Here is a 15,599-nt window from a genome sequence, read left to right on the forward strand (position 1 = left end):
TGGATGAATATTCTCATCCTAGCCTTCCAGTATGAGTAGTCGGATCCATTGAAGAAAGGGGGTCTTTGGGTGGACTGACCCTCAATGTGAGAAGATCCAAATGGGGTTGTCATTTTGATCTTTTAACTCTTGAGTGGAAGAGTTTTTGGCTCTGATACCACTTGTTGCCCAGATAGACAACCCAAGAGGGGGGGGTGAATTGGGTTTTTAATATAATTTGGCTAATTAAAACTTTGTGGATGATTAATTAAAAACTATAGCAAGTTATTTAATTAAAGCCTAGTGATGTGAGTAATGTGCGGGGAAGAAGATGAGAGACAATGCATTACAAACACAAAGTTTTATAGTGGTTCGGAGCTAACCCTTGCTCCTACGTCCACACCCCAAGTCTCACTTGGGAATTTCACTATAACCCCCTTGGATTACAGCCGGTTGTTTTGCAAGCTCACAACCAAACTTGTTGTTTTACGAGCTCACAACGAACTCGGTCGGTTTTCCCAGGCTCACCGACTAGAACCAACCCCGATTGTTTTTCCGGGCTCACAATCAAACCCTTACACACGTTGGTTTTAACTTGGCTCACCAACCAACCTTAAACCCCTTGATTCAATCCCCCGATTGAATCAAGTAAATACAAGAGATAGAAGAAAACAGAAAATAGCTTCTCAAAAAGCAGATTTAAGACAATATAATCGTAAAGGAGTTAGAAGCCCTCAAACACTTTTAAGCTGGTGAAGAGGTATGGCTTCTGGAACTCCGGTCTTCTCTTGAAAGAGTGGTCGACTTGAATGCAGGAGGAGGAAGCTTTGATTGTTGGGAAGAAGTTGTTGGAGCAGTAAATGCAGATCTCCCCTTTTTCGTTTAAGAGCACTTGGAGAGCTTGAAAACTTGAATGCTTGGAGTGGAATGTCCGTTCTCTGCCTTGCTACAGTCCTCTGTGGCTATTTATGCCAACCCCCACGGAAACTAGCCGTTACTCTGCTTTTTCTGGCCGTTCTGCACACTCTGCGCAGCCTGACAATATGACCGTTGGTGGGTTGAAGTCGACTCGCGCGATCAGGAGTCGACTCGTCTGTAGCAGGAGTCGACTCATGCTTTTCCGGAGTCGACTCGGCAACTGTTCCAAATTTGAATTAAAGTTGCCGTCTTGACTGGGAGTCGACTCGTCTTGACCTGGAGTCGACTCGCCAACTTCTGGAGTTGACTTGGCAATTTTTGGAGTCGGCTCATCCACTGAAGTCCGTGGATCCAAATTTGAATTTTGTCCACTCGAGTCGACTCGACTGTCCTGGGAGTCGACTCGAATCTCAGAGCCCGAACTCTCGATTCTCTGTCGTTTGGCTCATCCATTCTTGGAGTCGACTCGAACCTCCTTGGAGTCGACTCGGCTCTCAGTTTCCGAAAGTTGGTCTTCTGCCTTTTGACGTGAAGCTTGTCTTGGAGTCGACTCGAGCTGTCTGGGAGTCGACTCGAATCTCAGAGGCAGTAACATGGTCTTCTGTCTGTTGATGGTCGCTCAGTCTCGGAGTCGACTCGTGTACCGCGGGAGTCGACTCGAATCTCAGAGTCCGAAAATCGTTCTCTGGCCTTTTCCTTGTGTTCCTCTGAGAGTCGACTCTTACCTTCTTTGGAGTCGACCTGCCAACCATCGGAGTCGACTCGCGTTCCACTGGAGTCGACTCGAATCTCAGACCCAAAAACTGCTCTCTGACTTTTCTTTGTGTACCTCTTGGAGTCGACTCTTACTACCCTGGAGTCGACTCGTTGAACATTGGAGTCGACTCGCGCACTTCAGGAGTCGACTCGTTGACAGGTTCTGAGATGAGGCTTTCTGTTCTTCTTTCTGTTCTCAGTCGGAGTCGACTCGTACTAGTCTGGAGTCGACTCGAGCTCGTGCCAGTGAACTTGATACGCTTGGAGTCGACTCGTGATACTCGGGAGTCGACTCGAGTCTCAGACATTGGTTCATGCAGACTTCTTAACTTATCCAAAATACTATGAACCAAGTCTAGAAACACTTGGACAGGATTTTCACTGAAACACTCAATTGAATTCATTAGTAATCACAAGATATACTCAATTGCTTTGAGCTCATCAAAATCAAATGGGGTTTTAATCAATCACTCCACACTTTCATTATAAGTACTTGGCCATAACTGGCTATATTGATGGTTGCATAGTCCCCTACCTATAGTTAATCATGACCCGTACATGTATGCTCTAGAGCAGTTTAGAGGAGAATAGAGAGGGAGCTTTTCTCCAAACTATTATTTTTTAATAATTTCATCTATATAACAATAAAATCTAAATAGTCTTTCTCTAGTTTTTTCATAGAGACTCCACAACTCCCTCTCCTTTTCAAGCATCCCTTAGCCCTAGCCTCATTGCTATTTTTTTTTAGCCGAGAAGCCTTCTCTCCCTGTGCCCTTCTCTGTTCTTCCCCTCACCCCTATTCTCTCCCCCCCTTCCTCCTCTTTCTTTCTTATGTGTTGTCTTGGCAAACCTCGGGTCCATGGTAATAGTAGTTTCGCCATCATAAATATTTGGTGGTTTGAGGCAACATGTTCATGTTGAAAATATTTTTTTCTATCACACATATTACCATCTCATCTCTCTTTAGCTCCATGAATTGTGGCAATGGCTTGATGATTGGAGATTTCTCTTGGTCACCATTACTTGTGTAATGGCTAGATAATGACCTACTAATACAACCTATTAGATCAGCCCAATTAGAAGATTCTAAACCTCAACCTAAACCAACCTTATCCCTCTCTCTGTGTGTTTCTTTTGGTTCACACGTTTGCCTACCGCTACTCATGGTCACTTTTCTCTCATAATTCTCTCTTCAATCTACCGTTTCTCTTTTACACATAACCTCTTAACCAAGCCCTCTTCCTCTCTCTACTCCCTTGTAATCTCTCTCTCATAACTCTCTTTCTCATCTCTCTTCCATTTCTTTCTCACAGATCTTACCTTGCTCTTTTTTATGAGTTCTTTCACAAGAATGCGGAACTAGAATATCACATATTGAGGAAATATAGGGAGAGGAGCCCCTGTTATGTGATAACCATTTTTAAAAGTTGGGCAATTGCTATTGAGGATAACTTATATATATGCTTATTTTGAAGCTAACTTTGGGACCCACATTTTTGTACTAAATCTTTATTGATTTGGTCAATATATGGGTTAAAATGGGCTGAAAATTTGGCATAAGTTCTATATTTAGCATGATTTTGGAGACATTACTTGATGTATACATATCCATTTAGGATGAAAAATACCTATTTCAAGGTGACTTCGAGAATTTATGCTTTGAGCTTTGGCTAATTTGATCACTACAAGAGATCGAAAATATAACTAAGATCTCTTGGCAAGATTAATTTGTAGGATTGGACAATTCAATAGAAATATAGATTGTTGGGATATGGTAATTTTAATTATATGGTGCTTGTGCAATGTTCAATAAGAAGTGTGAGTGTACTGTAGATAGAGTTGCAATCACTTTATTTTGCTATATATTTATGAGTATATGTGTAACAATCTAGACCCCATCCAAAAAGGCTAAACTTAAGATAGGATGGCAGCTGGCCAGATATTTTCGGATACCCAAACTATCCCGAACCCTAATAGGATCTATTTAGCAAAGCCCTATAGGATTTGGAAAGGGTTTGAGATTTAAAATTAAAACTTGTTAAGGTTCGGGCTGTAGGATTTTAAATGGATTCAGATACAGATAAGATAAATTTTGCAGGTACCCTACCCCTTGCCATTCCTACCTTAAGGTATTATTAAGTACCTAAGATCTATCTGATTCATATCTAATGTAGGACTAAAGACACACCCACAAGGGTCCTCAAAAACTCTCCCAGTTTAAGCCTTGGCATCTGCATCAGGATAAAAGTTTAAATCCATTGCAAATCTAATTATAAGTACCACAAATCTAATTTACCAATTCCACAATTAGCTTGTAGTCAACCTAATAGATGCATGCTGCAGTGTTCTCTTATCCACATGGACCATTGGTTAGATCTACTCTGATACTATTTGTAACAATATAGGATCTTACTAAAAAATGCTTGTCAAAAAGGTGTTATTTGGGTTCTTTGATATTGAATAAGTACCCAAGATTTACCTAGTAGATAATAAATATGAGACTAAACACATGCCCACATGAATCTTCACATACTCCCTTGTTTAAACCCTAGTATCTTGCCAAGCTCATGGTCCAAATCTATTCAAATCTAATTACAAGTACCACAAATCTAATCACAAACACTTATGGTCAACCTAAAATGGATCCATGTTGCAGCTGTCTCTTAATCTATATGGGTGATAGGCCTGATCTGCTATGATATAATTTGTAACAACTCAGTATCTCATCTAAAAAGGCTAGTCGTAAGATGTTATTAAGTATCCAAGATCTACGTAGTGCATAGCCAATAAGGACCAAACACATGCCTCCATGGATCCTTACAATATGAGTTCTCATTTATTTAATTAATTTTGTATAGGCATTATTATTTTGATATGTTGAGGTGTTGAGATATTTTTTATTGTTCACAAGTATTTTTGAGGCAAGTTCTCTCTTTATGTACTCTTTAATCTATTAGAATTTTAGAATTGTATTTTTCCTATAAGACACTTTTTTGTGGAAGTTTTATTACATGTTTTATTGAAGTGGTTGCATTCTTCGTATTAGTGAGTGTATACATAATGTAGTTCACATGGCATGGGATCAATTATGTATAAAAGGGATTATAGAATAAAAACTTCATGAGTTTTTGATAGTGAGTTTTATTGATAGATTTAATTGTGTTATTATTATTGGGACTATTGTTATGGATTTTTGTGTGACATTTTTATAGTTGATTGATGCCTGTCATTAGGCAAATCATGACAACCGATTGAAGCCTATCATGGGGCAAATCATGATCGTGTAACAGAAGATGCTTGACATAGGGTGAATCATGACATTGGTTGCCTAATATCATGAAGAAAATGGACAACAAACTGAAAGTTAAATAAGTTATTTATCATGATGTATTATTTAAACATGTCCAAACTTGGAAATTGTAAATTATTTTAGCTATTGAGTTAGTGGTAATCTTCATATTGTATGCATAGCCATTATTTGTGTATTATCATACTTCTATACTTGTTATTTTAATAAAACAAAATGCATATTGAATTGGGTTTTTTTTTTAAATTGGTGAATTTCTCTTTAAATTGAATTGTGTACAATTAAGAATTTATTCGTTGTTAAGCTTATAGCTTTCTTCTTTTCCAGATGAACGAATCAGTAAAACTCAGTTGTCTCGAGGATGCAGTTGGAGTATTATCAAACTTTCTTTCATTTGAGACCTTGTTGGTCAGAACCTTGTATTGTAGTTGTTCGACTGGTATTATATCATCATGTGGAACTATTATTTAATCCATACCAAATGTTGGTATCGTTATGCTTGTGTTAAATATATTTTTTTTATTACTTTAAGATTTGGATGCTCATAGACCTTAAGCTAGGTTATGTGCAGGAAGTTATTTAGATCCTTTCCATATATATCTTTGTCTAGCTGACATTGTTTTTAGTTGATTGATAGATTAGGCTTGAGATACTTTACAGGGCTGAACCTTGCGAGGTGTCTACCCTGTCGGCAGTATCATGTTAGGGCATGATAGATGGTGTTTAATCGTTGGTGGTAGTAAGGATGCCAGTTTTGACATGTTTTTGATTAGATTTTTAAATTTGACTGGTTCAAATTTGAATTTCAAATTGATGGATATTATAGTGCTCTGGGGTCCCCTCAAACCAAGACTCATAGGTACCACTAGATTTGAGATAAATATATATTACTATAGAAGGAGTTTTAGAAGAAAAATCATGTTCGAATTGTGGTTACCAATCGACAACATTAGAGTGGCTATTTAAATCCCCACTAATGGCTATGACTATGCCATTAGATGACTGTACTTAACTAGAATTAAGCTAAACAAGAAATTTCAATAAGGATATATGTGGACTTTTGGCTAGGTGGTATATCGGGTTAAAAATTAGCCCCGGCTTTAGGTCGGGCTTTAGGCTTGGTTTAAAAGGTCTCAGGATTGAATTCAGGTTTAGATTATGGAGGCCAAACAGAAATCAGGCCTAACCTGAAGCTTGCCACTAAACTCCGCCCCCCACCCATCCTGATCCCACTCCCTTGATAAATTATTTGTTAGACTAAGTTCACATGGACTAGTCCAACCAGAAAGCAACACGTGGAATAGTAATTACTTTTTCCTCTTTTTTTTTTCTTTATATGTGTAATAGCAATATGCACCATGATGAATTTAGCAGCAGTGCAAAGTGTACGCGGTTCAACTAATAAGGTTTCCTAAAATGCTTATCTAGGGTGCTATAACTAGGCCTTGACTGTGCACTAGGATGTTACCAACAGTATTAGTACCCTAATAAAGCCATGTTTTACATATGCCATACCTCTTTGAAGTATTGATAAAGTATTTTTATTTTATTCATGGATGTTTTTGGACAATTGACAATAGCATGTGATGCCTATTTGGTATTAGGTATCCAAGATCTATAGGAACAAATAGGAAACATTGTTGTTTGATGGGTAATTGATGGAGAACAAAGACTCCAGATCCCTATTCCTTAAAACTATGTTTGGATGGTGAAATGGGAATGGAATAAGCTAGTTATTCTATCTTATTCCATGTTTCGTTCACAACCAAACACTCCTACTTGGCCATTTAGTATAGGCCAATTTTGTCCCCAAAAAAAAAAAATCTACCTCAAGGTCCCTAGAACCATGCGGTGAATGAACTCGAGGTTCCAGAGCTTCCTGGCTTATCAAGGTCCCCAGATCGCCTCTAACCATTGCCTGCTCCTGAACTCTATAGCATATTACATCAGCCATTGACCCCGTTCTTCTTTAAGAAGATGTGGTTGCCGTACCCCAAATCCTGGAACATTGTCTGAGAGGCTTGGACGATGCCGGTGCGAGGTGATGTCATGTAGAGGATTTCGTGCAGGCTGGAGCTTACCAAGCGCAGACTCCGTAGGTGAAACTGCAAGGTAGTAGAGGATATAATTAGAAGGCCAGAGGAGGTGGAGGTGTCTATTGCTGAGCTTTTGGGGAGGGAGGATAGTATGGGTGGGCTGCCGGAGGCCGACTTGGGTGTACTGCGACACAAACTCGCCATGCACCACTCCTTACTAAGGCAGCAGGAGATGCTCGGGAGACAGAAGTCCCAGATCCCATGGATGAAGGAGGGCAACAGGAACACCCGCTTCTTCCACCGGAGGACCATCATTAGGAGGTAGAGGAGTATGATTCGTTCCTTGATGTTTTTCAGCAATTTAGTTGTCTAGTTGTTTTGTTGTCAGATTCTAGTTCTGTCTTTTTCATGATCAGCAGCCATCTGTCTCCGCTTAAATTTCATGATTCAATTCCATTTGTCAAGTCATACATCCCAATCCTAATTCGGAGTCAAGAAAAGTAGAATACTAAGTAAAAGGTGGGAAAACAGGATTATTTGTAAAGGTAATTGATGTAGAATTCTATAGCAAGAGCTGAACTTTTCGTTCTAATTATCGTAGTTGGAAGATGGAGATCAAAAGAACACGCCGTGACAGTCTTGAATAGTGGAATACTAAGTAAATGGTGGAAAAAATGGGATTATTTCATGAAGATACTTGTATGAAATTCTACGGCAACAGTCGAAGTTTTGGCTGCAATCATCGATGTTGTAAGATGGAAATCAAAAGAACGGAGAATAAATTTGGTATTCAATACAGAAATATAGAGAACTGTCTTGTGTTGGAGCTTGATGAATGGTAGAATTGGCACCTGATTCTCACCCACAAGCAGGGGAACAAAATCTCTTGTATAAATGGATGAAGTGGATGAACCTAGGGAAATGCTTGAGAGCATTTTCTATGCTGTGCATACATGTGGATGTATGCACACCATAGAATTCTGGTGTATATAACATGAAAGGTAACTGCATGGACTTTTTTTTGCCTACTGCTTCAGTCTATTCTAGGGGTGCAATTGAGCCGAGCTGAGTTGAGTGCATGCATATGCAATTTTTCTTACTCGAGCTCGACTCGAGCTCGGTAGTAGGTAAGTGGAGTCGAGCTCGGATCCGACTCGAGCTCAAGCAACCCGTTTGCGCCCCTAATCCATTCGGAGACAGACTTATGAATAGACTCGAGATGCATTTGTCTCTTTGAAGAACAATTTAACAATATTGAAGGCACGCACCATCTTGGAAAGGCGATCCACAAGAACAAAAACAGGATCCAATCCCTCTGTGTTCTTCTGGCAATTCCAAGAACACAATCTACATCATGCTTCATCTTGGACCAAGAGTAGCCACTGTAGACCAAAGCAAATATTTAGTCCTTGCCGAAGTGACCTTGTCCATGGAGCCCCTCAATGATCTTCTCCCTCAATGAGCAGTTTGGAATGCAAAGCTGGACACCTCTAAATATATGACCATCTTTTACTTTGTAGTCAAGGCCTCTTGCAAGACTACACTTCAGCCATCAAGCTCTTTAAATACTGGTCCTCTGCATACCGATCTCTGAAAGAGTCCAAACCAATCGCTCGGACCTTAATGACAGTAAGCAGTCATGCCCTCCTCCTAGAAGCAAAAAACTACCCAATTCAAAGATCCTAACCTATGTTAGATGTATGCCCTAGAAGCCAATTTGGCTGACACATTGTTGATTCTAGGGACATAATTTTGTACTTGACTATTTATTATTGAATAAATAAAAGGCATCTTTTCATTCATATTATTTATGTGTCTATGAATCGTCCAAGAAATTAATAAGATGATGATACATATTCTCAAGAGTTGAGAATTTGAGCCATGTATCATTGGTGATTAATTTCTAAATGCTCCTGATCAATGGATCATCACGAGAACGGTGATCGATCCGATCAGTGCACAGATCACTTTCCTTCTGGATGGACGAGACTTGAGTCCACAGTGTAGGGACACTGAAGTGATAGTGCAGGTGCTTGTTAGAGAACAAGGGTACTGAGCGTGACCAAGACAAGAAGTCACTTGGATGTCTATCCACTCGTCAGTGACTTGCTTGATGTTGCAGTAGTGTGACTGGTCCTTTGACCTGCGGTGCTTCGGCTACTCACAGTGAGGTTATTGTAGTTTGACTGCACACATACATGGTCACTAGCCATATGGGTCCATGCAGTATAGATTGGCTGCAGTAAGTTCACTGTAGGAGTAGGGTATGCACCTATAAAGAATCTATCGACCTTGATAGAAGAGGAGTGATCCTATGTGATTTGTTAGACTGAGTTCTAAGACCTTGGCCAGGGCAGTAATATAAAGTGGAGAAAGAGTTTTCCACTATCGAACTCGAGTCGAATAAATCTTGACATATGACAGACGATGGGGTTTGACGAGTTGTCCATGACCTCCGTCCTGTAGGGATCCACGATAGTAGGACTGTATCACATGTTAACTGCACCTAGAGGTTCATCATTCCATTCTGCTGGGTAGCCACTACATGCTGCTAGGTGTCACTGGTGGATGGTGGGACTCATAGGGATTATCTTGATGATCGATAAACCCTAATGAGTTGAGTTGGAATCGTTCCAACCCATTGAAAGGAGTTTTCAATGATATTGAGATAGAGATCACAATATATCTCACTACCAGTCAGAATAGAACCTATGGGGTCACACACACTAGAAGTATTGACCGATCCGATGGTTGAAATCGTGATTAGGAATCACAAGAAATCAATTTGATTGATAAGAAGTTGAAGAAGAAAAGGGAATTAATTAATTAGACTTGAAACAAAAATCCTACTTCAGGTAGGATACCTAGAGTCCTAATTGGATTAGGACTGGGAATCCTAGTTGGAGTAGGACTGGGATTCCTACTTGGAATAGGATTCCTACAATCCTAATGAGATTAGGAATTTTGAATTAAAATTGGATTCCTACTTGGAGTAGGATTCCTAAGAGTCCTAATTGGATTAGGACTTCGGATTCAAACAGAGTCCTAATTGGATTAGGACTAAAATTAAAACAAATCCTAATTGGATTAGGATTCCTTAAGTCCTAATTAATTATTAATCTAATGAATCAACATGACTCCTAATTGGATTAGGATTGAAGAGTTCAATTGAGTCATGGTTCATTCAAGTCCTAATTGGATTAGGACTAGCATAGATTGAACCCAATTTGGCCAATCCTAATTAGATTAGGATTAAACCATGAGAGAGGCACCTAATCCTCTTTGGAAGAGGATTAGGTTAACCAAGTAAGAGGGGCATAAGCCCCTCTCATCTTGGTTGGTGCGGCACAAGAGAGGGGGCCGGCGCCCCCCTCTTTGGAAAATCATCTAGGGCTCCTACTTTGGAGGAGCCCTTGATGGCTATAAGAGAGGCACTAGGGCCGGTGACCTAGAAGAGTCTTCTCCTCCTCTTCAAGCCGTGGAAGCCCCCTCTCCTCCTCTTTAGTTGCAGCCGCAAGCAAGGGAAAAGATCTCCAAGTGTTGGCGGCCTCCTTCCCTTCCCTTCCTTCATCCAACGCAAGGAACAAGAGAAGGCTGCGTAGGGGATCATCTTGTTCCTATTCTTCATCCTTCTTCTTCCTCCTTCTAAGCACAATCAAGAGTTGATTGAGAGGAAGGACATCAGCCATCAAAGCTATCTCTGCAAGGGAGCTAGCACCCCGGTGAGATAGAGAGCTTGGATCGGATCCTGCTTCGTGTGGATACCCGTAGAGGCCGGACGTTTGAACGGCTTCAAGCGAACCCTCTTCCAAAACTACGAATTCAGATTTGCGGTGATCATCTACCCGCGCAAGGTGAAGATTTGATCTTCCTAATAGTTTTAAAAGTTTTAATTCTTACCTAATTACGAAAGGTCTCGAAACAACGTTCATGCGATGAACGTCGATCCCGCATATGCCTCTTCCGCTGCCACCTGATTTAATTTTTGAAATATCAGCGGTATGGGCGGGTTCCCAACAGTGGTATCAGAGCCTAGGCTTCGTAGATTAAGGTAAGAATTAAATATCTAAAGGCTTATTAGATCTGAAAATTGAATGATCATGCATGCTGAAAAATTCTGCATGCAGATTTTTTCAGGGGTGCTGATTTTTGCATGCTGATTTTTATGTGATAAAAAGATGATTCTAATTGCATTGTTAATGGGATTACAAAGTTTAGAATCATGATTAGCATGATCAGCGACCTATGTCATGATACAATCAGTTAGTTTTCAGATCTGAAAATTATAATGGTTGCATACGGTGATGATCATAGGATTCAAACCCTTTTGGTATCAAATGTAATGACCTGCGATGTGATCTGCGATGTCATGTAATTTTTCAGATGCTTGCATGCATCTTGTTTGATGTTTTGAGAGGCCTGCGTGCCTCCTAAAAGGAGATGTAAATTATTTTTATTTTTATTTTACATCTGGTTGTATTTCTGTGATGTGATGTACATCAACGATCAAGTTGAAGCAAAGGCATGAGATGAAAGGTGATCTAAGTGGTTGATGGCGATGGGATCAAGAGTTGATCAAGGATCGAATCAAGGAGGCTTGGAACCAATTCAAGAGTTGAAGACCACTTGATCGATTGATGTGCATGTGCTTGTAATACGACCTAATTAGAATCCATGATCATCACCTAGTTAAAGTTTAGCTTTAATTTGATGCTGCGATTATAACTGCCTGTGATGTGCCGTTTGCATGTGATGTAAATGCGAGTCGGGTAGATAGGTTTACATGTGATGTAGCAAACCCAATTGAGACCTAAATCAAAACCTCCTCAATCAAGTCGAGAGTGAACCGACATGAGCAAGTCATATTAGATTAATTGATCTAATTGGTGTCTAGGAAAGCATGAAAGGTGGTTACTTAATTAGGACCTTACTCTCTGAGTAAGGGGAGCCTCCCACCTGCTTACCTGGCCAATTGTTCGATTACCTCTTATGAAGGGCTCAAGTTGCAAACACTAAGACCTGATTAACCAATATTAAGTCAATAGGTCTTCCACTGTAGTAGAGCTGCTAAGGCCTTTCTGATGTTGATTTGTCTCGGCTGGACACAGTGGTCAAGTTGCATCGGGGGGCTGGACCTCTCTATAGACATGAGATGTTGTAGGGTAAAGGTGGGGTTGGGCACCAATAACTGTTAGGTGAGGACCCAATGACGACTTTATTCCTACGGTTATATGGTGGGTCTGACTTAACTAAGAAATGGGACCAATAACTGTTAGGTGAGGTCTTCATGGCTTAGAGACCAAGTTGCACTGCAACATGCTTGAGAAGCATTGTACAAGAGTTGTACACTCATCCATCTATGTGTCACCAATAACTGTTAGGTGAGGTGGCATATAAATCGGTGGGACCGCAGTACCCACTAGAAACCCTAGTCGTGTGGAATTTCCGTTTTCCTACCAGGGGAGTGTGAGGAATTCGAGAAAATAGTGGGAGTTACATTTGTTCTAAAAGACCTTAGAACAGATTAGGATCAAGTACAAAAGTCTAACTAGAATCTTTACTCTCTGCAGATACAATGTCAGCTTCAAACCCTCTGACCCGTATTCTTGAGACCAACCGACTGACCGGAACCAATTACAAAGACTGGCTTAGAAATCTCAAAATAGTTTTGGACTGTGAGAAGATAGGCTACATACTCGATTCAAATATCCCCACACTACCAGCACGTCCCACTGATGTTCAGCGTGAGTTGCATAAAAAGTGATTGGATGATGACATTAGAGTAAAATGCTATATGATGGCATCCATGTCTAATGAACTCCAATGCCAGCATGAAAGTATGAAGACTGCTAGGGAAATACTGGCACACCTGCAAGAGTTGTATGGTGAGCAAAGTCGCACAGCTCGTTTTGAAGTGTCCAAGAGGCTTTTCAAAGCGAAGATGCGCGAAGGGCAGTCTGTCCATGATCACGGTCTGACCATGATCAAGGACCTAGAGGAGCTTGAGAAGCTCGGTATGGACATGCATAAGGAATTACAAGTGGATTTGATCCTACAGTCACTTCCTGATTCATTTGGTCAGTTTATAGTAAACTACCACATGAATAAAATTGAATGCACTAAGACTGAACTAATCAACATGTTGGTAACTGCTGAGGGAGCCTTAAAAGGTTCAAGGGGCAATGTCCTTGCTGCTGAGTTGACTTCTGGTTCCAAGAGAAAGTCTACTTGGAAGAAAAAGAAGCCTGCTAAGAAGCAGAAGAAAGACAAGAAGCCAAAGAAGGAAGTTCAAAAGAAAAAGGCTCACGACAAAGGAAAATGTTTCCACTGCAATGTCGAAGGCCACTGGAAGAGAAACTATCCTTCATACCTCGAGAGCCTGAAGAACAAGAAAGGTGACACACCTTCAGAAGGTATAGACTTGCTCATAATTGAAACTAATCTAACGGTTTCTTCTACTTCTAGTTGGGTTATAGATTCTGGTTCTAGTGCTCATCTGTGCACTACCATGCAGGGTCTAAAGGAAAGTAGAAGGCTGGCGGAAGGTGCGGTAACCCTTAGGGTTGGCAACGGGGCAAAAGTTGCTGCTGTGGCTGAGGGCACCTACCATCTGCGACTACCGTCTGGATTTAGTTTAATACTTAGAGACTGCTATTATGTACCTGTTGCTAGCAGAAATTTGATTTCTGTTTCATGTCTAGCATAGAAAGGTCATGTTTTTACATTTGACAAAGACTGCTGTTCTATTTATTTAAGAAATAAAATAGTCGCACGTGGTTTTATGATTGACAGTCTCTATCATTTACATATGGATGTATCTGTGAATGTTACCGAGCAAGATATGAGTGCCAAAGGATCCAAAAGATCCAGAGATGAGATAAACCAAAGATATTTGTGGCACCTCAGACTTGGCCATATTGGAGAGGATAGGATGAACAAAATGGATAAAGATGGGCTTCTCGGCTCATTGACTTCCGAGTTATATCCAGTTTGCGAGTCCTGTCTTCAAGGAAAAATGGCTAGACTGCGCTTTGTAGGACATGGGGAGAGGACCACTGAAATACTTACCCTAGTACATACAGATGTATGTGGCCCATTCGATGTGCTTGCCAGGGGACGTTATTCTTACTTCATTACCTTTACCGATGATTATTCACGGTATGGGTATGTGTATCTTATGAGACACAAGTCTGAATCTTTTGAAAAGTTCAAAGAGTTCAAGAATGAAGTAGAAAAACAAACTGGAAAACCTCTTAAGGCTCTTCGATCAGATCGAGGAGGAGAATACCTTAGTGGGGAATTCCGGGACTATCTCAAAGAAAATGGCATAGTCTCACAATGGACACCTCCGGGTACACCTCAACTCAACGGAGTGTCAGAGAGGAGGAATCGGACCCTGTTGGACATGGTCAGGTCCATGATGAGCTTCACTGATTTACCTATGTTCCTTTGGGGAGATGCCTTACTCACAGCGATTTATTTATTGAATAGAGTTCCCTCTAAATCCGTTCCTACCACACCGTATGAGATATGGCATGGTAAGAAACCAAGTCTGGGTCATCTCAAGATTTGGGGATGTCCGGCCCACGTCAAGAGACTACAGGCGGGCAAGTTAGAGGCTAGGACCATAAGTGCTCGTTTTATAGGATATCCTAAAGAGTCATTAGGATACAATTTTTACGTCTCAGAGGATCACAATGTGTTTGTGAGCCGTCATGCCATCTTCTTGGAAAATCAGTTTATCCTTGATAGAGGCAGTGGGAGGAAAATTGAGCTTGAAGAGAAAGTCTCTGAAAAGCAACGAGTCATGGATCCTATTGAACCCATTCATATAGAGCCAGTACACGATGTCCCTCGACCACCTCGTAGATCTAGTAGGGTCTCCCATCCTCCCGATAGATACTTAGGTATACTAGAAGAGGATACCGAGGAAATGTTCCTAGTGGGAGATAGGGATCACATACAGGATCCTAAAACCTACAACGAGGCGATATCTGATATCGATTCCGAGAAATGGCTGGAAGCTATGAAGTCAGAGTTAGACTCCATGCATTCCAACCAAGTCTGGACCTTAGTAGATCCACCAGAAGGTATTGTACCTATTGGATGCAAATGGATCTACAAGAGGAAGATAGGTTCGGATGGAGAGGTAGAGACCTATAAGGCAAGGCTTGTGGCGAAAGGGTATAGTCAGCGCGAAGGCATTGACTATCAGGAGACCTTTTCACCTGTAGCCATGCTAAAATCCATCCGAACATTGCTTGCCATTGCAGCATTTCATGATTATGAAATCTGGCAGATGGATGTGAAAACTGCTTTTCTGAATGGATATTTTGATGAAGATATCTATATGGAACAGCCTTTGGGTTTCACTTCCAGTGATGGAGATCACAAGGTCTGCAAGCTGCAAAGGTCCATCTATGGACTAAAGCAAGCATCTCGGAGTTGGAACACTCGTTTCGATGACGCAATCAAAACCTTTGATTTCATCAAAAACGAAGAGGAACCGTGTGTTTACAAAAAGGTTAGTGGGAGTGCTGTCGTTTTTCTCGTATTGTACGTAGATGACATTCTCCTGATTGGGAATGATATTCCCATGCTAA

This window comes from Phoenix dactylifera, chromosome 3, assembly GCF_051530095.1.
Source record: "Phoenix dactylifera cultivar Ajwa chromosome 3, Ajwa_hap1_PhDact_Kaust_v1.1, whole genome shotgun sequence".
Classification (NCBI taxonomy): Eukaryota; Viridiplantae; Streptophyta; class Magnoliopsida; order Arecales; family Arecaceae; genus Phoenix; species Phoenix dactylifera.